Below are 23,774 nucleotides of genomic sequence, written 5' to 3'. Positions count from 1 at the left end.
TTGCGTCTTTGGTTCTCTTTTCGCAAGAAGATACAAGCATGTCGTAATCTGCATGTATTGAATCGGCAAATGAATGGGGAGTGAGTGAGTTTTGATACGATTCGAACCAACCTTGCTTCTAGCCTCCGTTTTTAGTCTGGCGTAGATTACCCCCGCCGTCTCACGGTTTCTAGTAATGATGTCGAGGTCGTCTGCAAAGGCTAGAAGTTGGCTACTCTTGCTGAAGATCGTTCCTCTCGTTTCGATGCCCGCTCGCCGGATCACACCTTCAATAGCGATATTGAATAACATACAAGACAGTCCATCTCCTTGCCGTAACCCTCTGCGCGATTCGAAAGGGCTTGAGAGTGTCTCCGAAACGCGCACGTAGCACATCACTCGTTCCAGAGTAGCTTTGATCAGTCGCGTCAGTTTGTCCGGAAAACCGTACTCATGTATTATCTGCCATAGCTGTTCGCGTTCAACGGTATCGTAAGTTGCTCTGAAATCCACGAAAATATGATGCGTGAGCACGTTGTACTCTCGACATTTCTGAAGGATTTGTAGGAGAGTAAAAATTTGATCCGTAGTAGCACGGGCCCCCATAAAGACCGCCTGATACTTCCCTACGAATTCTCTTGCTATTAGGGATAGACGACGCAACAAAATCTGGGAGAGCACCTTGTAGGCGGCGTTGACTAGCGTAATGCCGCGGTAGTTACAGCAGTCTAGCCGGTCGCCTTTTTTGTAGATGGGACAGACTACGCCTTCCATCCACTCCTCCGGTAGTTTCTCTTCTTCCTAAATCCTTGAAATGTGATGTGTGGGCCTTGCGAGTTTGGTTCACCTTCTCGTAAAACTTGCGGGTATCATTAGCCCGGAATAGTTGTTTAAGCTCCTCACGATCTCTGTCCTCCTTCTGGCGCTTTTTCCTTCTCAGGATCGTGGTCAACTCATTCCTCGCTCGTCGATACTTGGCCAAATTCTCTCTCGTGGATATACTCAGATAGTTTTCCCAAGCTCTGTTTTTCCTCTCTATCGCTTCTTGGCATTCCCCGTCAAACCAATCATTTCGTGCACTCGAGGTTTCCACACCTAGCACCGCGGTTGCGGCCTCGTTGACGGCCGAGCGTATCCTACTCCATCCGTTTTCGAGGGTCGAAGCATCTAGCTCCACAGAAGATGGCAGAGCTTCATCCAACACGCGCGCGTAGTTTTCGGCAGCTCGCGGGTTGTCTAGTTGCCGAATGTTTAGCCGAGGAGGGCGACTTTGTCGTGAGGTATAAACCGTCGATAGTTTTGAGCGCACATGTACTGCTACTAGGTAGTGGTCCTAGTCAATATTCGCACTCCGTAGGGAGCGTACGTTGGTGATGTTCGAGAAAAACCGGCCCTCGATGAGAATATGGTCAATTTGGTTCGAGGTTCGTTGGTCAGGTGATCTCCAGGTGGCCTTGTGGATATCTTTGTGAGGAAAGAAGGTGATTTTGATCACCAAGCCTCGGGAAGCCGCAAAATTGATGCATCGCTGGCCGTTGTCGTTCGTGTCGGTGTGCAGTCTATGGGGCCCGATCACCGGTCTATACATTGCTTACATTGCATTTAAGCGTTCATATCCCCGATGACGATCTTGATGTCCCGTGGTGAGCAGCTGTCGTACGTTGCCTCCAGCAGCGCATAGAACCCTTCCTTCTCGTCGTCGGGTCTACCTTCATGTGGGCAATGCACGTTTATGATGGGGTAGTTGAAGAAGCGGCCTTTATCCTCAACACGCACATCCTCTCGTTGATCACTTTCCAATCCATTACGCGATCCTGCATTTTGCCCAAAACTACAAAGCCCGTTCCCAGCTCGTTGGTAGCTCCATCACTCTGGAAAAATCAGGCACACCTTCTCGTCTTTGCGACAGATCTCCTGCAGTTCCACGATGCCAAACTTTCGGGGTTCTAGCTGATCGAGCAGCACCCTGTCGCCACCAATGAAATTTAGCGATCTGCAGTTCCAGGTACCAAGTCTTCCTTCCATGTCCTTATTTCGTCGCCTTGGTCCATGCCGAATATTCCGAGAAGATATTTCTTGACTCTTGTTGTAAGTTTTTTGACGTAGGACTACGTCTTTGTTTACTATACTGGGACTGGGTAGCACTTTGTAAAAACGAAAAATAGAAGTGTAACGTTTGAATGAAATATTTCAAACGCTAATAGCTACTATACTACTGAACGAAACATAACAGTTAATATGTCGTTGGATAGATAAAATGTCCAGCAATTTTATAGTAACATATTAATAATAATTTTTTATACGCTAAATAGTGAAAATGTGTGTAAAGTTTTAAGGCCGAATTTTACCATACATTTCCCTTGTGATCGCCTAGCTTCACAGGCACGGACGACAATTAGATTCACCAAAGGATTTGGATCCAAATGATAACCTTTGAGACCACTTTGTAAGCCAAACCCCTTTTCCAATCCAATTGGCAACATCGATGGCTATTGACGGCAACACCGACCCCGAAGACAAGCGGAATCAGCGGGCAATGGCCAACGTGAATCCCACATGATGCACTTTACGTTACATATTGCATTATCCCCATCGCAGACATGCGAAATTGTTCGATAGCTTGCTCAATCAGTGTCGGACAATCATTTAAGCAGCAGCAGCCGATATGGTTTCCTCCACCACCTACACTAGCTTACAAGTAGCAGCGGCAGTGCCAGTGACTATAAAATTGTACACTTGGTTCGCCGCCTGCTCATTTATCGCACTATCGCACTGACGGACGGTCAGTATTTTATTTATCATCGACGGCTATCGGACACTGAAAGCAAATGGAAACGGATCGACTGACGGGCAGCAAATTCAGCAGCAGGCCGTTGTGGTCTTAAACAGTTCTTATAAGAACTATAGTAATTGAAGAATGGAAAGATTTTTCTACACTTTCTAAAATGGTTAACGTTCCATTTTGCATTCTACCATGTGTAACCCGGGACGGTTGAGACCAGAGCCTGATACTGGAATTAGCGGGTGGCTTAAGCGCCACTCTCAATGAGAGACCACCCACCTTGTTCGCTTTGCCCAGCTATTAGACCCTCTCCTTACGGGCGGGTAATATTTTGTTTCAGGATTCCGGCTCTGAAACGGTTCCACCGTACCGGGACAACGTCAATAGTAAACCAAAAACCTTAAGGAAAACCTGCCAGGGAGGACAAACCGCAACACAAAATATATCGGTTTGGTTCCTTCGACTCTACACAAAATATATATAATTTCTCATCACAGGGACAAGTCTCGCCTGCACTTCATCCGAAAGCGCTTCAAAGTAGAGACGGGGGCTGAAAGATTAGGCCAACCCTGCCCGCTTTCAACGTAAAGCATAAAACACGACGAGAAAGTAGAACGGGAACCGTGAAATTCTTCTCTCCAGAAAATACCAAAAAGCTATTTCTTTAGATCTAAAACAAGCGATAGTAACCTATAGGATTTATTAGCAGCGAAAAAAAAATACATTTGCTTGGTTTCATACGGGGTTCGAACCCAGACCCTATCAAAATATCATCTAAAACTCTTACTATCTTCGTTATCACAAAGTCTTGCGCGCTTACTGACTAGGCTACGGCCGGTACATATCACTTTCCTTTCCCAGAGACTATCATAAAGCTATACTGTCGACATGCTATCTTCTTGCGTGCTAAGTGCGGTAAAACGTGCTTGCAGACTTCAGCGATCATTTCGCTGACCTAGGATTTGATTGTTCATTCAATTTAATTCAGAAATCTAATTCGATCGATCGATAACGGGAACAAAGAACAGCTTCTAGTGTGCACACTACTTTACGGTTAGTTCAACATCTTTCAGTGCCGTTCAAAAGAGTAACTCGGCGATGTTTCGTATCGGGTCAAAACGGTGAGCAAAAAGAGAACCGTTGACGAATGCGGTTCGAACTCAGGCGATGTTAACTGAGACGGATTTTCATGTGGGTGGCTTTGCCCACTGGCCCAGCTCGGCACTCAGTGGAGGAGGTACGGTACGGTACCACTAATCGACCATGCGCATGGCGGGAGTAAAGAAGTTTGGAACGTACTCACATAATTTGTAACCATGGATTTATGCGTTGCTGGATTCCGATGCGATGCTGCGATGTAACTTCCAGCGGAGATTTGACGATGCTGTTTGATATGCTGCTCCCTGCCTAGCGACGAGTTGACGAACGTCCCTCTACCGGCCACGTGAGGTTGTGCCGGGAAATTTGCCAATAGAAAGTGGAGTGGAATGCGGTTGGTCCGTTGAGTGCGGTGTATCGGGAAACTGCAGCGGATAGAATCTAAAGCCAGAAAAGCACGTATCCGACGGGTCGGAATTAAAATCAGCACTGCACGTGGTCTGAATTAAATTTTTACCTCTTGTTCTAATTCGATTAAGCACGATATCTTCTCAAACTTTTCACGCACTGCGAGCCTATCTAGCGAATCTAATCTGGGAAAGAAAGCTACTTTAAGGTACACTGTGTTAAATAACTTCACGACTCAAAATCTACCTCAAGAAATACACCGCGGCGCTAAACGAAAATTGTAACCGATCCTATCTTTTCCACGATCCAAGACAAAGTGATCGAGTCAAGCTTAGTTTCCCTCAGATAAATGATAATCATAGAAATCTTCGGTTCCGGAACTACGTAATCATTTACGAAGTGTCTTACGAAAGTTCTACCGAACAAGTTGGTTGAAGGAGCCGTCCCCTTAAAGTATCCCCAAAGCATTGATTTCCTACATCCGAAGTTCAGATTCGACCGAACCGTTTCTCTTTGAAATCCCGAAACAAAAATTCTTCCTCATGCTTTCCCCTTTTCCTGGGCCAGTGCCGAACAAGGGTTAACTCATTTACTCCCATATCAAGCTTTCAACCCGTCACCGAGTTCTAGTGGGCGCGTAACTCAACGTTTAGACCGGCGCTCATGCGCAAGGTGCTCAGCGGCACTCACTCACTCTCTTGGTACAGCGTGTGAGATTAAATATCTGAAAAGCTTTCATTCGAAGCAAGCCGAGGGGTTGCTCGATGAGATAATCATAGCAGTAGTAATATTCTAAATTAAGTAAACTTTTGATTTTAAATTAATTTTAAATAGTGGTAATGCTACACATGGTAACATGGGAAATGCTTGCTCATTCAGCGTCGGATAATCATTTGAGCAGCAGCAGCAGCAGTCGATCTGGTTTCCCCCACCACCTACACTAGCTTACAAGTAGCCGCGGCAGTGCCAGTGACTATAAAATGGTACACTTGGTTCGCCGCCTGCTCATTTATCGCACTATCGCACTGACGAACGGTCAGTATTTTATTTATAATCGACGGCTATCGGACACTGAAGGCAAATTGAAACGGATCGACTGACGGGCAGCAAATTCAGCAGCAGGCCGCTGTGGTCTTAAACAGTTCTTATAAGAACTATAGTAATTGAAGAATGGAAAGATTTTTCTACACTTTCTAAAATGGTTAACGTTCCATTTTGCGTTATACCATGGTAACATGGGAAATGCTTGCTCATTCAGCGTCGGATTATCATTTGAGCAGCAGCAACAGCAGTCGATCTGGTTTCCCCCACCACCTACACTAACTTACAAGTAGCAGCGGCAGTGCCAATGACTTTAAAATGGTACACTTGGTTCGCCGCCTGCTCATTAAACGCACTATCGCACTGACGGACGGTCAGTATTTTATTTATCATCGACGGCTATCGGACACTGATGGCAAATGGAAACGGAACGACTGACGGGCAGCAAATTCAGCAGCAGGCCGTTGTGGTCTTAAACAGTTCTTATAAGAACTACTAGCTGACCCGACAAACTTCGTATTGCCACAAATTAACCTGTGTTGTACATAAATCATGAATCTCGGATGATCTTTGTCACAATCTCGAGTTTTGCAAGCCCCCCAGTGGGCGGCGCTTCCGACGGCGGGTCACCGGCAACACTCGCAACCGTCTCGTCCTGAATGATCTAGTGTTACTATAGATAGTTTTTGTGGTCTTGTATTGACTAATGTTTTATGGAAGAGTCTCGAATTTCTCGAGTTCGATTAGTTTTTGAGTTTCGCAAAAATTTCTGTTTTATTTGTATGAGAGTCCATATCCCCCTACCACAGGGGTGAGAGGTCTCTAACTATCGTAAAATAAATTCAAGACTCCAAAATCTCCCACATGCCAAATTTGGTTCCATTTGCTTGCTTAGTTCTCAAGTTATAAGGAAATTTGAATTTCATTTGTATAGAAGCCCACCCTCTTAAAGGGGAGACAGCCCATAACTCGCTTTCTAAAGAAGAGAGGGGTCTCAATTCACCATAGAAAAAAATCTTGCGTCCAAAACCACTTACATGTCAAATTTGTTTCCATTTGATTGATTAGTTCTCGAGTTATGAGGAAATTTGTTTTTCATTTGTATAGGAGCCCCCTCTCTCTTAAAGTGGGGAAATCCATAGAAAATATACCATAGAAAATATTCTTGCCTACAAAAACACCCACATGACAAATTTGGTTCCATTTGCTTGATTAGTTCTAGAGTTATGAGGAAATTTGTATTTCGTTTGTATGAGAGCCCCCCCTCTTAAAAAGGTAAGGGGTCCCAATTCATCATAGAAAAAATGGTTGCCTCCAAAAACACCCACATGCCAAATATGGTTCCATTTGCTTGATTAGTTCTCGAATTATGAGGAAATTTGTATTTCAGTTGTGTAGAAGCACCCCCTCTTAAAGTTGGGAGGGGTCCTAATTCACCACAGAAAATATTTTTGCCACCAGAAACCTCCACATGCCAAATTTGGTTCTATTTGCTTGATTAGTTCTCGAGTTATGAGGAAATTTGAATTTCATTTGTATAGGAGCCCCCCTCCTAAAGTGGGTAGGGGTCCCAATTCATCATAGAAAAAATTTTTGTCTCCAAAAACACCCACGTGCCAAATTTGGTTCCATTTGCTTGATTAGTTCTCGAGTTATGAGGAAATTTGTATTTCGTTTGTATAGGAGCCCCCCCTCTTAAAGTTGGGAGGGGTCCTAATTCACCATAGAAAATATTCTTGCCCTCGAAAACTTTCACATGCCAAATTTGGTTCTATTTGTTTGATTAGCTCTCGAGTTATGAGGAAATTTGTATTTCATCTGTATAGGAGCCCCCCCTCCCAAAGTGAGGAGGGGTCCCAGTTCATCATAGAAAAAAATTTTGTCTCCAAAAACACCCACGTGTCAAATTTGGTTCCATTTGCTTGATTAGTTCTCGAGTTATGAGGAAATTTGTATTTCGTGTGTATAGGAGCCCCCCCTCTTAAAGTGGGGAGGGGTTCTAATTCACCATAGAAAATATTCATGCCCTAGAAAACTTTCACATGCCAAATTTGGTTTCATTTGCTTGATTAATTCTCGAGTTATGAGGAAATTTGCATTTCATTTGTATAGGAGCCCCCCTTCCTAAAGTGGAGAGGGGTCCCAATTCATCATAGAAAAAAATTTTGTCTCCAAAAACACCCACGTGTCAAATTTGGTTCCAGTTGCTTGATTAGTTCTCGAGTTATGAGGAAATTTGTATTTCGTTTGTATAGGAGCCCCCCCTCTTAAAGTGGGGAGGGGTTCTAATTCACCATAGAAAATATTCTTGCCCTCGAAAACTTTCACATGCCAAATTTTGTTCCATTTGCTGGATTAGTTCTTCAGTTATGAGGAAATTTGTATTTCATGTGTATAGGATCCCCCCCTCCTAAAACGGGGAGGGGTCCCAATTCATCATAGAAAAAAATTTTGTCTCCAAAAACAACCACATGCCAAATTTGGTTCCATTTGCTTAATTACTTCTCGAGTTATGAGGAAAATTGTGTTTCTTTGGTACAGGAGCCCCCCCTCTTAAAGTGGGGAGGGGTGCTAATTTACTATAGAAAATATTCTTGCCCTCGAAAACCTTCACATGCCAAATTTGGTTCCATTTGCTTGATTAGTTCTCGAGTTATGAGGAAATTTGTATGGAAGCCCCCCCTTTTAAAGAGGAGAGGAGTTATAATTCCCCTTATAAAGAGGGGAGGGGTCTCAATTTACCATAGAATAAATTCTTGTCACCGAAAACACCCACATGCCAAATTTTGTTCTATTTGCTTGATTAGTTGTCGAGTTATGCAGAAATTTGTGTTTCATTTGTATGGGAGCCCCCCCTCTTAGTGGGGGGAGGGGTTTCTAACCATCACTAAAACCTTTCCTGACCCCAAAAAACCTCTACATGCATATTTTCATGCCGATTGGTTCAGTAGTTTTCGATTCTATAAGGAACATACGGACAGACAGACAGACAGAAATCCTTCTTTATAGGTATAGATAGTAATTGAAGAATGGAAAGATTTTTCTACACTTTCTAAATGGTTAACGTTCCGTTTTGCGTTATACCATGGAAAATACTTGCTCATTCAGCGTCGGATAATCATTCGAGCAGCAGCAGCAGCAGCAGTTGATCTAGTTCCCCCCCCCCCCCCCTACCTACACTAGCTTACAAGCAGCAGCTGCAGTGCCAGTGTTATAATAAAATGGTACTCTTGGTTCGCCGTCTGCTCATTCATCGCACAATCGCATTGACGGACGGTCAGTATTTACCTTCGACGGCTATTGGTGGCGAAAGCAACGGCATTTGGCGGCAACACCAGCGATCGGAGGCAACACCGATAGCAATTGGGAGGTAAAAACGATAGCATTTTGGCAGCAATTGGAGGCAAATCCAAGGACTTTTGTGGCAATTAATGTCATCTTTGATGACAATTCGAGGCAAACCCAATGGCATTTTGGCGGTAATTTTTGCAAACCAACACTGTAGGCAAATGGAAACGGATCGACTGACGGGCAGCAAATTCAGCAGTAGGCCGTTGTGGTCTTAAACAGTTCTTATAAGAACTATAGTAATTGAAGAATGGAAAGATTTTTCTACACTTTCTAAATGATTAACGTTCCATTCGGATAATTATTTGAGCAGCAGCCGATCTGGTTTCTCCCATACCTACACTAGCTTACAAGTAGCAACGGCAGTGCCAGTGACTATAAAATCGCACACTAGGTTCGCCGTCTGCTCATTTACCGCACGATCGCACTGACGGACAGTCAGTATTTTGATAAAACTAATCCATTTCTACTTTACAGTGATTTGGTATTTCCTATCACTCCTGTATTAGCGGGCAACCATCATCCTAGAGTCTAAAGGACCGAATAGCGACATCCATCTATATATTGGCAACAGTAATTATAGTACTGATTTTTAAGAAGTGCTATCAGCTCAAACATAGTTCTTTTCAGGGCCACCAAACAATTTCAAACGGTTTTTTTCAAAACCACCATTGATTCAATGAAGAATTAAATCAGAATATTTCGCTCTTCTTTTACAAACACTCAAACAATGATACTCAAACAATGATACTCACAAATACTCAAATATGCATATGCCAGAAATGCAATTTACATTAGTCTTTGATTTATTGATCAGACATAAAGTTATACTTCATCGATTAAAACATGTTATCAATATAATGAGTATTATATGACACAGTCCTACGTCACCCTTTCGTACAACCCTTAGGGCTGAAAACCTTGTAGTTTTTTTGTTTAGATAGGTAGCCGTACTAGGGCTAACGCTACCGAGTCTCGTGATGGGGCTGCCATCTTGCAGTGTCGAGACACACTGTGCCTCCTCCCCTGTTGGTATACGACCTTAGTTTCCACCGGGGTTGGTTACCCGATCTCCGTTAAGGTTGCTCGTATTCCGGCTGGTACCACGTGGAGGTAGGGGTAGGAGTTGTTAGATAAGAGGCTAGGGACAAGGCTAGGGGCTAGGGGCTAGGCTACAAACCAATTCTTTACGGCGATACGATTAAACCTAGGCGAATTTGATGTCTGTGTTGGGAAAGTGCGGTTCAGCTGTAATGGTTGCTTATACAGTGGACCCCCGTTCGTTTGAACGATTCCTCATGCAAACTAACGGGGTTACTTTTTAATTTGAACAACTGGTAACCCAAAATATGCTGAAACCTGTGTGAACTGGCCGCCCTGCTCTTTGTTATTGTTTTGGTGGTTTGTTTTAGTTGGCAGTTGCAAGTGCGAATATTGCATTTTCCAATCGGATTTCTCTCTTAATCGTTAGGAAAACGAAATGTGAAACCGATGAAACACGCTAGGTCAGTACAAACGAATCGTGTTTATGTGCATTGTCTGCATAAACGAATGATGTCATGTTGAGAATGACATTTGAACCATTTTTAATTTGCACGTCGTGCAAACCAACTGGGTTCAAATTAAAAAGTGTTCAGATTAAAAATGGTCAAACGAACGGGGGTCCACGGTAATATGATTCTGTGAAGTGAAAATATGTGCTGTTGATAAAATGGGATTGAATAGGTAAAATCTCTTCAACGTGGGGGAACCATTGGTAATAAAAACAATCTTTAATTTCTGTAAGGTAGTAGAAAAGCAATAGTTTGTGTTCTTGATTTTGTTAAATTATTATTATTATTATTTATTTGATTCAATTCATCCGACTTTACGTCTTAATGAAATTAGATTGGACTGGGAAAAGCCACCTTGAGTAAGTTACATACTCTTACTCAAAGTGGCACAAAAACTCAGTGTCTTTTACATCGATATACAATAAACATATAGAGAACAAAATCAGTAAAATAACTTAAATGCGCAAACCAACATTTTAAAAACTGCACCAAAAAGTAGCTAAAAGTCCATGCTATTTCCGCGACGATTGTACTCCAACGCCATACGACGAACTGGTTCATGAATTCCATAGTTAATACGGTGTGAATTGACGCGTAGGAACTGTTGGTTCCTTTGAGGCCGAAGGGGACAGTATAGCTGAAGCTGCGACAGAACTGCAGGGCAGTCAAGAGCACCCTACAGGATCTTTTGAGCAGTCTGGGCAATATCCTTCCGTAGCAGCTCAAGAGGTGCAATCCCAACTAGCAGACAAAGATCCTCATAAGGCGGAAGAGCATCAGGGTTTCTCCAGGGTAGCCTGCCGCAGATCTTACATATGAAGTGTTTTGTATTCGTTCAATGCGAAGTATCTAATAATTATAATAAGGATCCCAAACAGCACAGCCAGTCCCAAGAACGGAACGGACTAAGTAGCAGTACAGAGTACGTAGTGTGCCCGGATCAGAGAAATCTCTACCGATTCGGAAGATAGTACCAAGCAGCCGATACGCTTTGTTAATAATAAAGGTGTAATGTTGTCTGAACGGCATCTGGCTATCGAGCACAACGCCTAGATCCGTGACGTTGTTACTCCGCTCGTTCCATTGATGCAGTAATCGAACAGCAGAGGCTGTTTTTTACGAGTGAAGCCAATACATTTCTGAGTGCTGATAAGCATACGATTGGAGTTGCACCATTCCACAAACAAATCGATCAATTTCTGAAGCTGCAAACAATCTGTGATGGTTTCAATTGGCAGATAAACTTTTAGATCATCAGCGTAGCACAGCCTTGTTCCAGGAGGCAACAGTCGAGTGACGTCGTACACGAACAGCGAGAATAGCAAAGGTCCTAAAATGCTACCTTGTGGAACTCCAGAACCATTCTGGAACCATTGACGATTGACTGGGACCCAATTTAACAGCGATTTTACGATTGCGTAAATATGAGTTAAGCCATGAAAGCAAATTCGTTGACACTCCTAATTTGTCGAGTTTAGCAAGCAAAATATCATGATTGACTCGATGGAAAGCCGCTTTCAAATCAGTGTAAACGGCGTCAATCTGATTGCCCTGTTCCATTGTACGCAGACAAAGCGAGGTAAACTCCAGTAGACCAGGTCCAGGTTGAGACTGATCGGCCAGGATAAAATCCATGTTGTGAAGTAGAGATGTAGGACTTCTCATGAAACAATAGATGGTCATAGACTGTGGCTTCAAATATCTTGGAGCAAGCACACAATGAAGTGATTCCACGGTAGTGCTCTACACAATGCTTATCACCTTTCTTGAACACAGGGAACATAAACGATGATTTCCAGTATTCAGGAAATATGTGCCATCGTAAAGAGAGGTTGAAAATAATGGCTATTAGGGCTGGAAGCGACCTGGCCAACTAAAAATAGTGACTTTAGTGACCAAAATTTGAAAAATAGTGACCAAAAAGTGACCCAAAGTTTTAGAAAAAATTACTAAGATTAAGTTATTCACGCAGTATATAATGTTGAAAACAACTGAAAATAGTCAGTTTGCCCTTTTTAAATTTCATTACCTCTTCTTTTTAACAAATTTGCGCCTAGTTAACTTCGAGATATGACGCTGGTTTAACAAGCCAATCGTCGTATGTTCGAATATCGGCTAGGCGGTGCTGCTATATAGAGTCAGTAGGATTTTTCCACTAGCCCCGTAACTGTCCTGTACTCTAGCAGCCGGCTGCGAAATCTGTCGGTGAAGAAGTGTTAAGTCTTAGAAAGACGTTTAAGCCCAGGTTTTTTTTTGGCAAATTACCACGCTACTTTTTCTCCACAAACTGCTGTGCATTATAACAACTTGTCAACTTGTCAACTAAGTCAACTTGTTTGTTCTTAAAGTACCTCTCGAAGCATTAAAAATATTTTGAAGTCTTTACTTACAGATCCTTTGAAGGCACAATTGATCCAGAAAACGAAAAGGTCATCGTATTTCGATTGTTCTCCCTCAAATCGTTCTTTGGCAGTTTTGAATAATTCGAAAACGATAATTGAATATCAAGTGGTTTCAACATGGATTGCAGCATTATGTCCGCCTCATACATTGAGCCAAATTCCCAGCGAAGATGCTTCAAAGCAGCCAAAACAAATTCAAGTTCTACAATTATTTGATAGACTGCTGCAAACTTTTCATAGCTCGTTGTAATTTCGCATTACACTCCAATTTAATTAGATTTCTTTAAATAATCCATTCAATTTTAAAAATCTCTTCAGCACTAATTACAAGCTGTTTTTCTACAAGTTTTCAATCTTTTTGAAGCGGAGTTTTAATGAAATGCCCGAAAGAAGAAAAATACACATTTTTTGCTCTTTTACAACCAGTATATTGGTTTTTAAAATTTGGCCAGTATTGCCGGTTTCGGTACTACCAGTTAGACCGCGCTAGTCCATATCCTTTTTGGGAAATATCTAACGTGCGCTATGCGTACGAGAGACAGATTCATCATTTATACAAAATTCAATATATTTTGATGTTCAAACACGCGTAATTGATTTTTGATATTTCAAAAATAGTTATAAATAAAAGATTTGTTCACAAAAAATTGTGAGTATATTCTGAAAAATGCAAAGAATGAAGTGAAGAAGGGTTTCATGAACATAATTACTATTTTGAGGAAGAAAATTATGTAGTTTTGAAATCAATGATACGTGATTAAACTATGTAATCGCCCAGTTAGCTTCGAGGTACGATGCTGGTCCAACAAGTCAGTCGTCGCATGTTCGAATCTCGGTTAGGCGATGCTGCTAGATGGATTCAGCAGGTTTTTTGCACTAGTTCCGTAATTGTCCTGTAGTCGGCCGCGAAGTCTGTCGATAAAGAAGGGTCATGTCTTAGAAAGATGTTTAAACTCAAGACTTTTTTTTAAACCATGTATGTATGTATCAATATAAAAAAAAATCGGTAATTGTTTAAATATTCTACAAACAGATAATTAACTCTTTGTTCATTCACTTGTGCATTTTTTATTTTATTTTTTCGTTTCGGACCCCTCTAAAGTCTGTAGAATACCGTGCTACACATCCGAGTTACACAGCGGAATATATTATCGGCAGAAAAAATGAATATATCACGCAAAGGAGAAAAACACGCGCGGAGCTAGTTAGACATTTACGCTTTATTAAAAACCAAAGTATATATCGAATTCAGAAGGTACATCAATGTTCATTACATATATATATGTCGACTAACATTTGAAAAGGGCGGATAAGCCAACTGTCAAACAGAACGAGTGAGAGGTATTTTTTGCTGGAGCAGCATAGGAAAATGAACTCTCACTCGTTCTGTTTGACAGTTGGCTTATCAGCCCCTTTCAAATGTTAGTCGACATATCTCTCTTGGTTATTCAGTGGCGGCGTGTGTTCAATATCGCCCCACCAACACTCCTCCTCGATTTTGGAACACCACTTATCGATCATAAACACTGCCACTGGCATCTTCATAGAGACCCATGGCATCTGCGAACTTTTTCTGCTTCAAGCCTCCAACCGGTTTGGTCAGAATGTCAGCCGTTATGTCCTCTGTTGGCCGATACTGCAACTGCAAAACCCCTTTGTCAACCAAATCACGCGTAAAGTGTTTACGTGTGTCGATATGCTTCGACTGCCTTGATACACGCTCGATTTCAGTAAAACTAATGCAACCTTTGTTGTCCTCGAAGATGACTGTCGGACTGTACTGCTCTTCACCCATTTCTTGCAGAAGCCTTCTTAACCAGATCAGCTCTCTAGAAGCTTCAGACATAGCAATATACTCAGCCTCCATGCTTGAAAGAGAAACACTTGACTGCTTTCTGCTCGCCCAACACACCGACGCCTGTTCTAACTGGAACAAGAATCCCGAGGTTGATCTCCTGTCAGAACAGTCACTAGCCCAATCAGCATCACAGCTACCATACAGCTTCATTGGTTCTGCTCGGTTTGACACTAAATTCAACTTCAGTTTGCTCGTACTAGCTAAATACTTCACAACTCTTTTCAACTCGGTCCAGTCTGCTTCTAACGGGTCACTCACATGTCTGGCCAAAATAGATACACTTGCGGCTACATCCGGCCGTGTGTTCACCGATACATAGAGTAATGCTCCAACAAGACTATGATACCGCTTGTTATCTGGTAATTGTTTACTCCCCTGACGATTTCTGTAGTATCCGACATCGATTGGTATCTTTGATCCCTTTCTGTTCAGCAAACCATTTGCATCAGCAATTTTCCTGATATATGCTTCTTGATCCAAACAAAAGAAACCATCCGTATTCCTTGTGACACGTAGACCTAGAAAATGCGATACATTCCCAAGCGTTGAGATATCCATCTTCTTCTTTAATGCTCCTTCGATCCTTCCAATTTCGTTAGCATCGACGCTAGCCAGCAACATATCATCAACGTATATCAATAGGTAAACACGAAATCCGGTAAACAAAACTTTGGTAAAGAGACAAAAATCCGACTGTGACTGTTCGAAGCCCAATTCTTTTAGTATTCCGCTGATTATTCCACACTTTTGCTGCACTTTTTCAGGCCGTAAAGACTGCGCTCCAACTTACACACTAGCTTCTCGCTTCCAGGTTTCACTAAAGCCCTTAGGTTGCTGCATGTAGATTTCTTCCTGTAAGCGACCATGGAGGTAAGCCGTTTTAACGTCTATATGCCGTACCGTCATTCGATAATGTCCAGCTATTGTTAACAAGATCCTTAGCGTACTCTGTGTAGCCACCGGTGCGAACACTGTGTCGTAGTCTACACCTTGCCTTTGCGAAAACCCCTGCGCAACCAGGCGTGCTTTAAAACGGGTTATGTTGCCAACAGAATCCTCTTTCTTCTTGAACACCCATTTGCATCCAATCGGTTGACGTCCTGCGGGTAACTCCACAAATTTCCACGTTTCATTTCAAACAAGTGAGTCATACTCCTCCTTCATTGCCGCTCGCCACAGCTCCTGCTCAGAACCCTCCATAGCATCTTCGAAATTATCAGGCTCTTGCACAACTGCCATCGCAACATTCACCTTGTAGTCCTTGAAACGTTGTGGCATGACGCCTCGCGTACTTCGAACCGCTCTTTGATGGTTCTCCCCAGAAACTGCTTCGTCGAGGTTTACCAAGTCCATGTTCTCCTCCTACGACGAGCGAGCGCGAGCAGGACTGCTCCTCCTGCATCTTACGTTCCCGTGTTATCAAATCAACTGCGTCAATCTCGTTATCTTTTGGCGTACTTGAACTATCAGCCATCATCGAACCGTTTTAAAGTTCAATAAAACGAGCATCACGACTTATCGTTATTCTATCGGTATCAGTATCGACAAATCTGTAGGCTTTACGATCATCACAGTACCCAACAAAAATCAACTTGTGCGCTTTCTCATCCAGCTTCTGTCGTTTGACATCTGGAATGCGAACGTAGGCTGGGCTACCAAACACTCTAAAATGTTTGAACGAAGGCTTTCTTCCAAACCACTTTTCGAAGGGTGTACCAGATACTGATCGCGATGGTAAACGGTTCTGTACATAACCTGCTGTCATTACCGCCTCACCCCAATACTTTTTATCAAGGCTTGCATCCAGCAATATACAAGTTGCCATTTCCTGCAAAGTTCTGTTCTTGCGCTCAGCAACTCCATTTTGCTGCGGTGAGTATGCTGCCGTAAACTGAGCTTGGATACCTTTTGCCTCATAAAACTCTTTAAGCTCTTGGTTCACATATTCTCCCCCTCCATCAGATCTGATTACACATGGCGTTTAACCGAATCTAGTCTCAACATGTGCAACATATCGCTTAATGCATCCTGCAGCATCTGACTTGTTTCGCAACAAACATACGACAGTATAACGGCTAAAGTCGTCTATTAGCGTCATCAAATAACGACAGCCACCTGGGGTAACAGTTTTCATAGGGCCGCACACATCTGTGTGTACCAATTCCAAAATATGCTCAGATTTATTTACAGTAGCCTTAGGAAATGAATTTCTAGTGAGCTTACCTTGAAGACAGTGCTCACACACTTGCCTGATACCGCAGTCCGTAACGTGGAATTCATCGGCGAGATTCTCCGATTTTATTCTGTCCAACACTGCTGGATCACGATGTCCAAAGCGCCTGTGCCAGGTATGCTGACACCCTTCCGTGTGCTGCAACTCGTTCCCGACTTTTGCTGCTTCAGCCACCTGCAACTGGTACAGATTTCCACTCAGGATAGCCACGGCAACCATTTTTTCTTTTTCATCGATTATAGAACACTTCGACGCTCCAAATTCCACTTTCCTTTTGGGTCAGTTTTATGACGGAGAGCAGTCCACTGTCCAAATTCGGCACATATAGCACTTCTTTGAAGACAATCTTATTCACGTTGCCGTCATCATCGACACACTTTGCGACTCCACTACCGACCCCCGCTGATCTCGTAGCTGATCCATCGGCAAGCAACACTTCGATTTTTACTTCTTCGTTTATTTCTTCGAAAAATGCTCTATCATTGGGCATGTGACTAGAGCAACCACTATCCACATACCAACTACCACTTCGTCGGCCTTCGCCGACGGTAAAACAAATCGGGCTGTCAGTTTCAATCACTTGCTTCACTTTACGTGGTGCACTTACAGTGCCCATTTTCGATACTTTTTCACTTTTCTGTTCTTCCTGCAATATCCGACAATTTCGTCGAAAATGTCCGGGTTTGCGACAGTGAAAACACAGCTTTAAAATTGGCAACCTTCCATTAATTAAAACACGTGTTATCTACAAACGAAGCAAACAGGGCTTAGATAAAAGGGCAAAGATCTACCAATTGTAAAGAACGTGCTGATCGAGGGAAGCACTCAATTTTAGAACAGAGACAAAATTTAAATTCGGTGTCGCCAAAAGCATGATTGCAGAAAACATTGATTGCATTATACCGGGCAGACATTCGCTGTCTAATCCCCTGACACTCGTTGGACCACAGCTACAAAAACATCCTTCGTTTTAGTAAACCGAACAAACTCTCAGATTAGCTATTTGTTTGAAATCGAACCAATGCAATACAAAATCTTTGGACATTGGAGATTTCAACGGCTTTTCTGCAACCGAGTCCCTTGAAAAAATTAGAATACTTTTGAAATACTTTAAATAAAATACAATACAGAAAATGTCTAAAGCTACTTCTACTAAATTTTTAAAGAACCTGAATTTGTTGAGTTCAATATTTATGTTAATTTATATTGAGATATTTCAGGTCACGTTCGTAAATCAACTTAACGTCAAAATCACGGAACAACAAATTCCACACAAACCATATTTTGATTAATTCTGGCTGTTTTTTATCATCAAACTTTGAATGTGTCCTTGATAAAACATTAGACTGTTTAAGAAAATACGTTACATTACTTCTGTGTGATTCAGATATCATCCCACACCTGACTCGGAAAGGGTTTTAACTACCATTCTCGTAAGAAACTCCGGAAGAAGTAAATGTAGGAATAAAAATACTCAGCGGAATATGCGTTTTCGCGCTTTATATTGAGTATGCGCTACTTTGGCAGCTTCTGATAATCATTTATGGCTCGTAGGCTATTCTTATTACCACGTGCCAAATCCCACGTTTACTCCATCAATCTCAAACGGATGACATTTACATCAAAAATTTGTTTTAAAATCAAATGTTTTTATTCAAGCGCAGGACTTGTGAAATCAATATGGCATTATGTGGCAGCCCATCAAATTGCCTATTTCACCCACCCACCCACTGACTGAAATCATTGTTACCTTCACAACGCGTGTTGGAGTCTAGAAAATTTTTTATTCAGCAGCTTGCTTGGATCTAGCGTTACAGTCAGACACAAGGAAACTATATATAGTAATTCCTCCAATTCGAAAATGTGATTTTCCATATCACTACCGTCTGCGAAATCAAGAGCGCAAATCCGCTTAAGCAACGATACCCATGACGTCATTGTTGCTTTTTCATGGTATGTCTTAAGTTGATTCCAAGCATCCTTGGCTGTGTTGGCCGTTTTCACCAAATTAAGCTGACTATCCTCAATCGACAGCACTATAGTCGCCAACGCCTTCTGGTGCGCGGTGTTCCAGGCTGCAGTTACCGGTTCGGTAACCGGTTCTTCCCCAACAGCAAACCACCATTCGTCCCTTTTTAACAGCATTTCCATTCTCATTCGCCACGTAGAGTAGTTGCGGTTATTCAGACGAGAAAATAACAATTTTTCCGCCATTTCTACCTCCAAGGCACAACAACACACACAACGAAACGTTACTCTCTGCTCGGGCGAAAAAAATCAGAGGGGTTGTGTACAAGATACGACCGCATATATAGGTGACGCAGGACTACGTAAGTCTCTTTGTAGTGATAGTGGCATGTATTCATGCTTGTAATCATTCGATTCTTCATGTATACATGCTATATGCAACATATATACTTGCTACATGCGTTGTATGTAACATTTGTCAAAGTAGTAACATTGCATACGTTCAATTCTCAAAAGATTGTGCATTTGAAAACAATTTAACAAAATCAAGAACACAAACTATAGCTTTCCTGCTACCTTACTGAAATTAAAGATTGTTTTTATTATCCATCTTTCCACTACACTTCTAATGAAACGGCAAGCATGCGTATTCATACAGAGTTGTATTATAACCGAACACTACAGCTGTAGCAGATTTTTCCAACACAGATATCAAGTTCGCCGAGGTTTAATCGTCTCGCAGTAAAGAATTTGTGATCTGTTGGGACGACGGACTTGTGTCATTTTTCTTGGCACACTTCCCTAACACAGACATCAAATTGGACTAGGTTTAATCGCGTTCGTAAGAAATCTGTTGGCACGAGGGTGCTTTGTTACTCTCTCTGGCGTACTTCCCAAGCAAGGACATCAAAATGGTCTAGGTTGAACCGCGGTGTTAAGAAATCTTGTTGAGATGATGAAACTGTCACTTGTTTTGGCTTACTTCCCAAGCACAGATATCAAATTGGTATAGGTTTAGATCTAGTGATGTCCGAAATATTCAATTAATCGATTACCGATTAATCGGCGAGCGTTGTCTGCACTAAGCGATTAATTCAACTATTCGTGCTAGTGGTATTCGATTAGAAATATTCGAATATTTTTTTAATTAATTCGATTAATCGAACGATTATGAACGATTAGCGGCCATTATTCGGGGATTATTCGCATTTTTTTTTCCGTGTTGGGTATTTTTATCACTGCGACCATTTGTTTGATCTATTGTGATATATTCCCCGTTTTATTATAGCTATGTTGTCAAGATGACGCACCACTAGCAGAAGTGATTGTCATTGTTTGACTAATAGCATTTGTCCAGCCCGGTGATGCACTTCGGATGAAGTGCACTACTGCGCTGGGAGTTGTTCTCCAAATATCAGAGGGTTCTAACAGCCCTCTTTCGAAGAACCTTAATCTTTTATTGAGAATTGCCGGACATCGGCATAACAGGTGTTCCGAGTCTTCTTTTTCTATGCCGCAGAAGCGACATATATCATCATGAAGTTTTCCCATTAGCTTCAGATGATAGCGGCTCGGACAATGTCATGTTATAAGACCAGTATAAATGCTTAGATCTTTCTTCGAAAGCTCCAGTATTTTGCGAGTAATTGAAACGTTTGGAGAGATGAAACGTTTCGACTGCCTAACATTGAAAGTGTTATTCCAATTTGATTCCACTTTCGTACATTCCCATGCTTTTAGCTCCATTTTTAAAGCAGAAGCAGATAAGCAACAGAAGGGCTCAGGTCCTACAAATTGATGAGATGATCCGAGTCTTGCTAGTGCATCAGCTCTCTCATTTCCATCAATTCCACAGTGACCTGGGACCCAGTACAAGTTGACTTGGTTACGACGAGACAATTTTTGGAGTGATTGAATACATTCCCAGACAAGTTTTGATGTGCATGTCGCCGACTTTAGAGCGTTTAGAGCTGCTTGGCTGTCGGACATGATGCATATATTTGAATGTTTATAGTTCCTGCGCAAGCACACAGTCGTACATTCTAGAATTGCTTGTATTTCAGCTTGGAATACAGTTGGCCATCTGCTCATAGAAATTGACATGTCTATTCCTGGGCCAGTGACTCCTGCTCCCATTTGATTGTCCATTTTTGAACCATCAAAAAGTCGAGCCTGGACGAATATCGGGACCACCATCTTCCCAGGAATCACGTCTAGGCTCAAATACACGAAATATTCGGTTGAAGTTGAAGAAGTATTTTTTCTCCATCCAATCTTCATTACTGGTTACAAGAGGATTTATACTAATAGTTTTTAGAATACTGAGATGACCTGTTAAGTCCCCTTCAAAAAGGTTCTTTGATCTTTTGATCCTCAGAGCACTTTTTTCAGCTTCTAATTGTATAAACTGATGCAATGGAAGTATATAGAGTGAAGCATCCAATGCCTTCGAACGTGTACTTCTCATTGCACCTGTTATTGAGAGAGTGGCTAGCCTTTGAAGTTTTTCCAGCTTTGTTTGGGTAGTTTTCTCTTTCGTTTTTGGCCACCAGACCAACGAAGCATAGGTAATCCTGGGTCTGACAATGGCCGAATAGATCCAATGGATCATCTTCGGTTTCAGTCCCCATTGCTTACCAAACGTTCTTTTACATATCCATAGAGCATTTGTTGCTTTGTTTACTGCTTGCTCTAGATGTGTGTTTCAATTGAGTTTTCTGTCAAGAAATACTCCAAGATATTTAACAGTGTCTGAAAGTTTTATTTTTTATTTTATTTTTTTTTATTTTTTTTTTTTATTTATTCCCTAACATCATCGGACTACTTGGTCTACATGATAAATTCACTTTACATTAAATTACGCAAACGACACTTAAAAACTTCACAACTAATCGAAAAATCAAACAGATGATACACATTGTTAAAACAAACACACATTGCACGAATAGGTTCGTTTTGTCCATACATTGTCCGATGATAGGGCAGACGTAGAAAATCTGTTGAACGCAGAAACCTTGATGTAGCAGTGATGCTTAATTTCGCCAAGATGTTCGGAGCATCAATTTCACCACAAAGCAGCTTCGCAATAAACATTGCTCGCAAGTCTCTTCTCCTTTTCGCCAAAGTTTCCATGTCCAGAAGCTTGCAACGGTCTTCGTATGGGGGAAGTTCGAGTGGATTGACCCACGGTAAACGCCTTAAGGCATACCGTATAAATTTTCGTTGTATGGCCTCAATTCTATTGGACCAGATTGCGGTGTAGGGGCTCCAAACTACTGCAGCTGTTTCCAGTATCGAGCGCACTAACGCATAGTATAGTGCTCTCAGGCAATAAGGGTCTCGAAACTCTTTGGCAACTCGCATGATGAAGCCAAGATTACGATACGCTTTACTGATTACGTGGCTATAGTGCACCTGAAACGTTAGCTTGGCATCCAAAAAAACTCCCAGATCCTTCACAAGATACTCCCGTTGAATTGGTTGACTGTTTATCAGGTAACGATGCTCAATTGGAGATTTCCGTCTGGTGAAACTTACTACTGAACACTTTGCGACACTAATGTTAAGCCTGTTGTTGAAGCACCAACTCGAAAAAATATTAATGAGCTTTTGCAGATCTTCGCAATCAGCAGCTGAACGGATAACCTTGAATAGCTTAAGATCATCAGCATACACAATTTTACACCCTGAAGGAAGTGCTGAACAAACATCGTTAAAGTACAACGAGAAAAGGAGCGGCCCAAGGTTGCTTCCTTGTGGGACGCCAGATGTGCTTTGAAAACTCTGAGACTCAGTATGGCCAAGCTTTACAGAAAGATGACGGTCGCACAGGAAAGATTTGAGCCAGTGAACAAACGGCTCCGATGCACCTAAGCGCTGCACTTTAGCGAGAAGTATAGAATGGTCAACGCGATCAAAAGCTGCTTTGATGTCGGTATACACTGTGTCAATTTGAGCACCATGTTCCATGTACTGGAGACAGAAAGAACAGAACTCGACAAGATTAGTGTTGATCGAACGGCCAGGGTAAAATCCATGCTGGTCTGTACTGATATAATGCGCGACACTACGCTGTAAATAATCACCGATAAGGATCTCAAATAATTTTGAGCAGGCACAGAGCGACGTGATTCCCCTGTAATTTGAAACGTCGCTTTTGTTTCCTTTCTTAAACACCGGAAAGATATACGATTTTTTCCAGCTGTCGGGAAATTTCTGCTGAACTAGTGATCGGTTGAAAATTAGTTGTAATGGTTTCGATAAAGCGGCAGCGCATTCCTTTAACACAGTAGAAGGTATCCCGTCAGGACCTGGCGATGCTGATGGTTTTAGCTTCTTCATGGCTGACATCACCTCGTTCACAGTAAAACTGGTAGGGCTTATATCACAAATGTTTTCAGGAACGAACTTCAAGGATTCCGAAGTCAGCTGGCTTGAAACACCGTTGACGAAGACGCTTGAGAACTGCTCAGCAAAGAGATTGCATGTAGTTTCGGGTGAACTAGACAAGGAATCTCCGAGAAACATGTGAACAGGCAAACCATTTTCATTCCGTTTTTCGTTTACGAACGACCAAAACCGCTTCGGATTCTGTCTAAGTTCGTTCTGCTTCCGTTGTACGTGACGAGAATAGAGATAGCGGTTATAACTTCTATACCGTTTGCTGGCATTAATAAATGCACGCTTGCTAGGACTATCACGAGCTTGGTTGTACTTTCTCAATGCAGCAGCCCGCTTACGTTTCAGCGCACGAAGACGAGGACTAGACCATAGCGGTTTCAACCGTACTTTTGGTTTAGGTACGTATTGACGAAAGAGTGACAAGAGTGTTTGACTAAAAAAACGTACAGCTTCATTCACATCGCCATGCTCCAAACAGGACCAGTCAATTAGTTGCAATGACTGGGTCAGACCAGTAAAATTTGCTCTATTAAAATCGAATGCATTTTCAGCAGGTGCATTCGTGAATCTTACTACGGTAGGACATTGAAGATTGACTAGAACAGGAGGGTGAAATGGATCCACACTAACTAGGGCTTCAGGTGCTCGAAGGACTTCACATCGACTAATCGCATTATTATCAACAAAAATCAAATCCAAAGTA

General features: G+C 42.1%; 1 protein-coding gene across 1 annotated transcript in view; it reads right to left on the bottom strand.

The window, feature by feature from the left end:
- The window catches only part of LOC128739987 (innexin inx7), a 225,089-nt gene that overhangs the window by 100,917 nt on the left and 100,398 nt on the right, over window positions 1-23,774 (bottom strand). The gene's annotated exons all lie outside the window — the stretch shown is intronic.

The sequence above is a fragment of the Sabethes cyaneus genome, chromosome 3, assembly GCF_943734655.1.
Source record: "Sabethes cyaneus chromosome 3, idSabCyanKW18_F2, whole genome shotgun sequence".
NCBI lineage: Eukaryota > Metazoa > Arthropoda > Insecta > Diptera > Culicidae > Sabethes > Sabethes cyaneus.
This window is presented reverse-complemented; position numbering and strand designations above follow the sequence as displayed.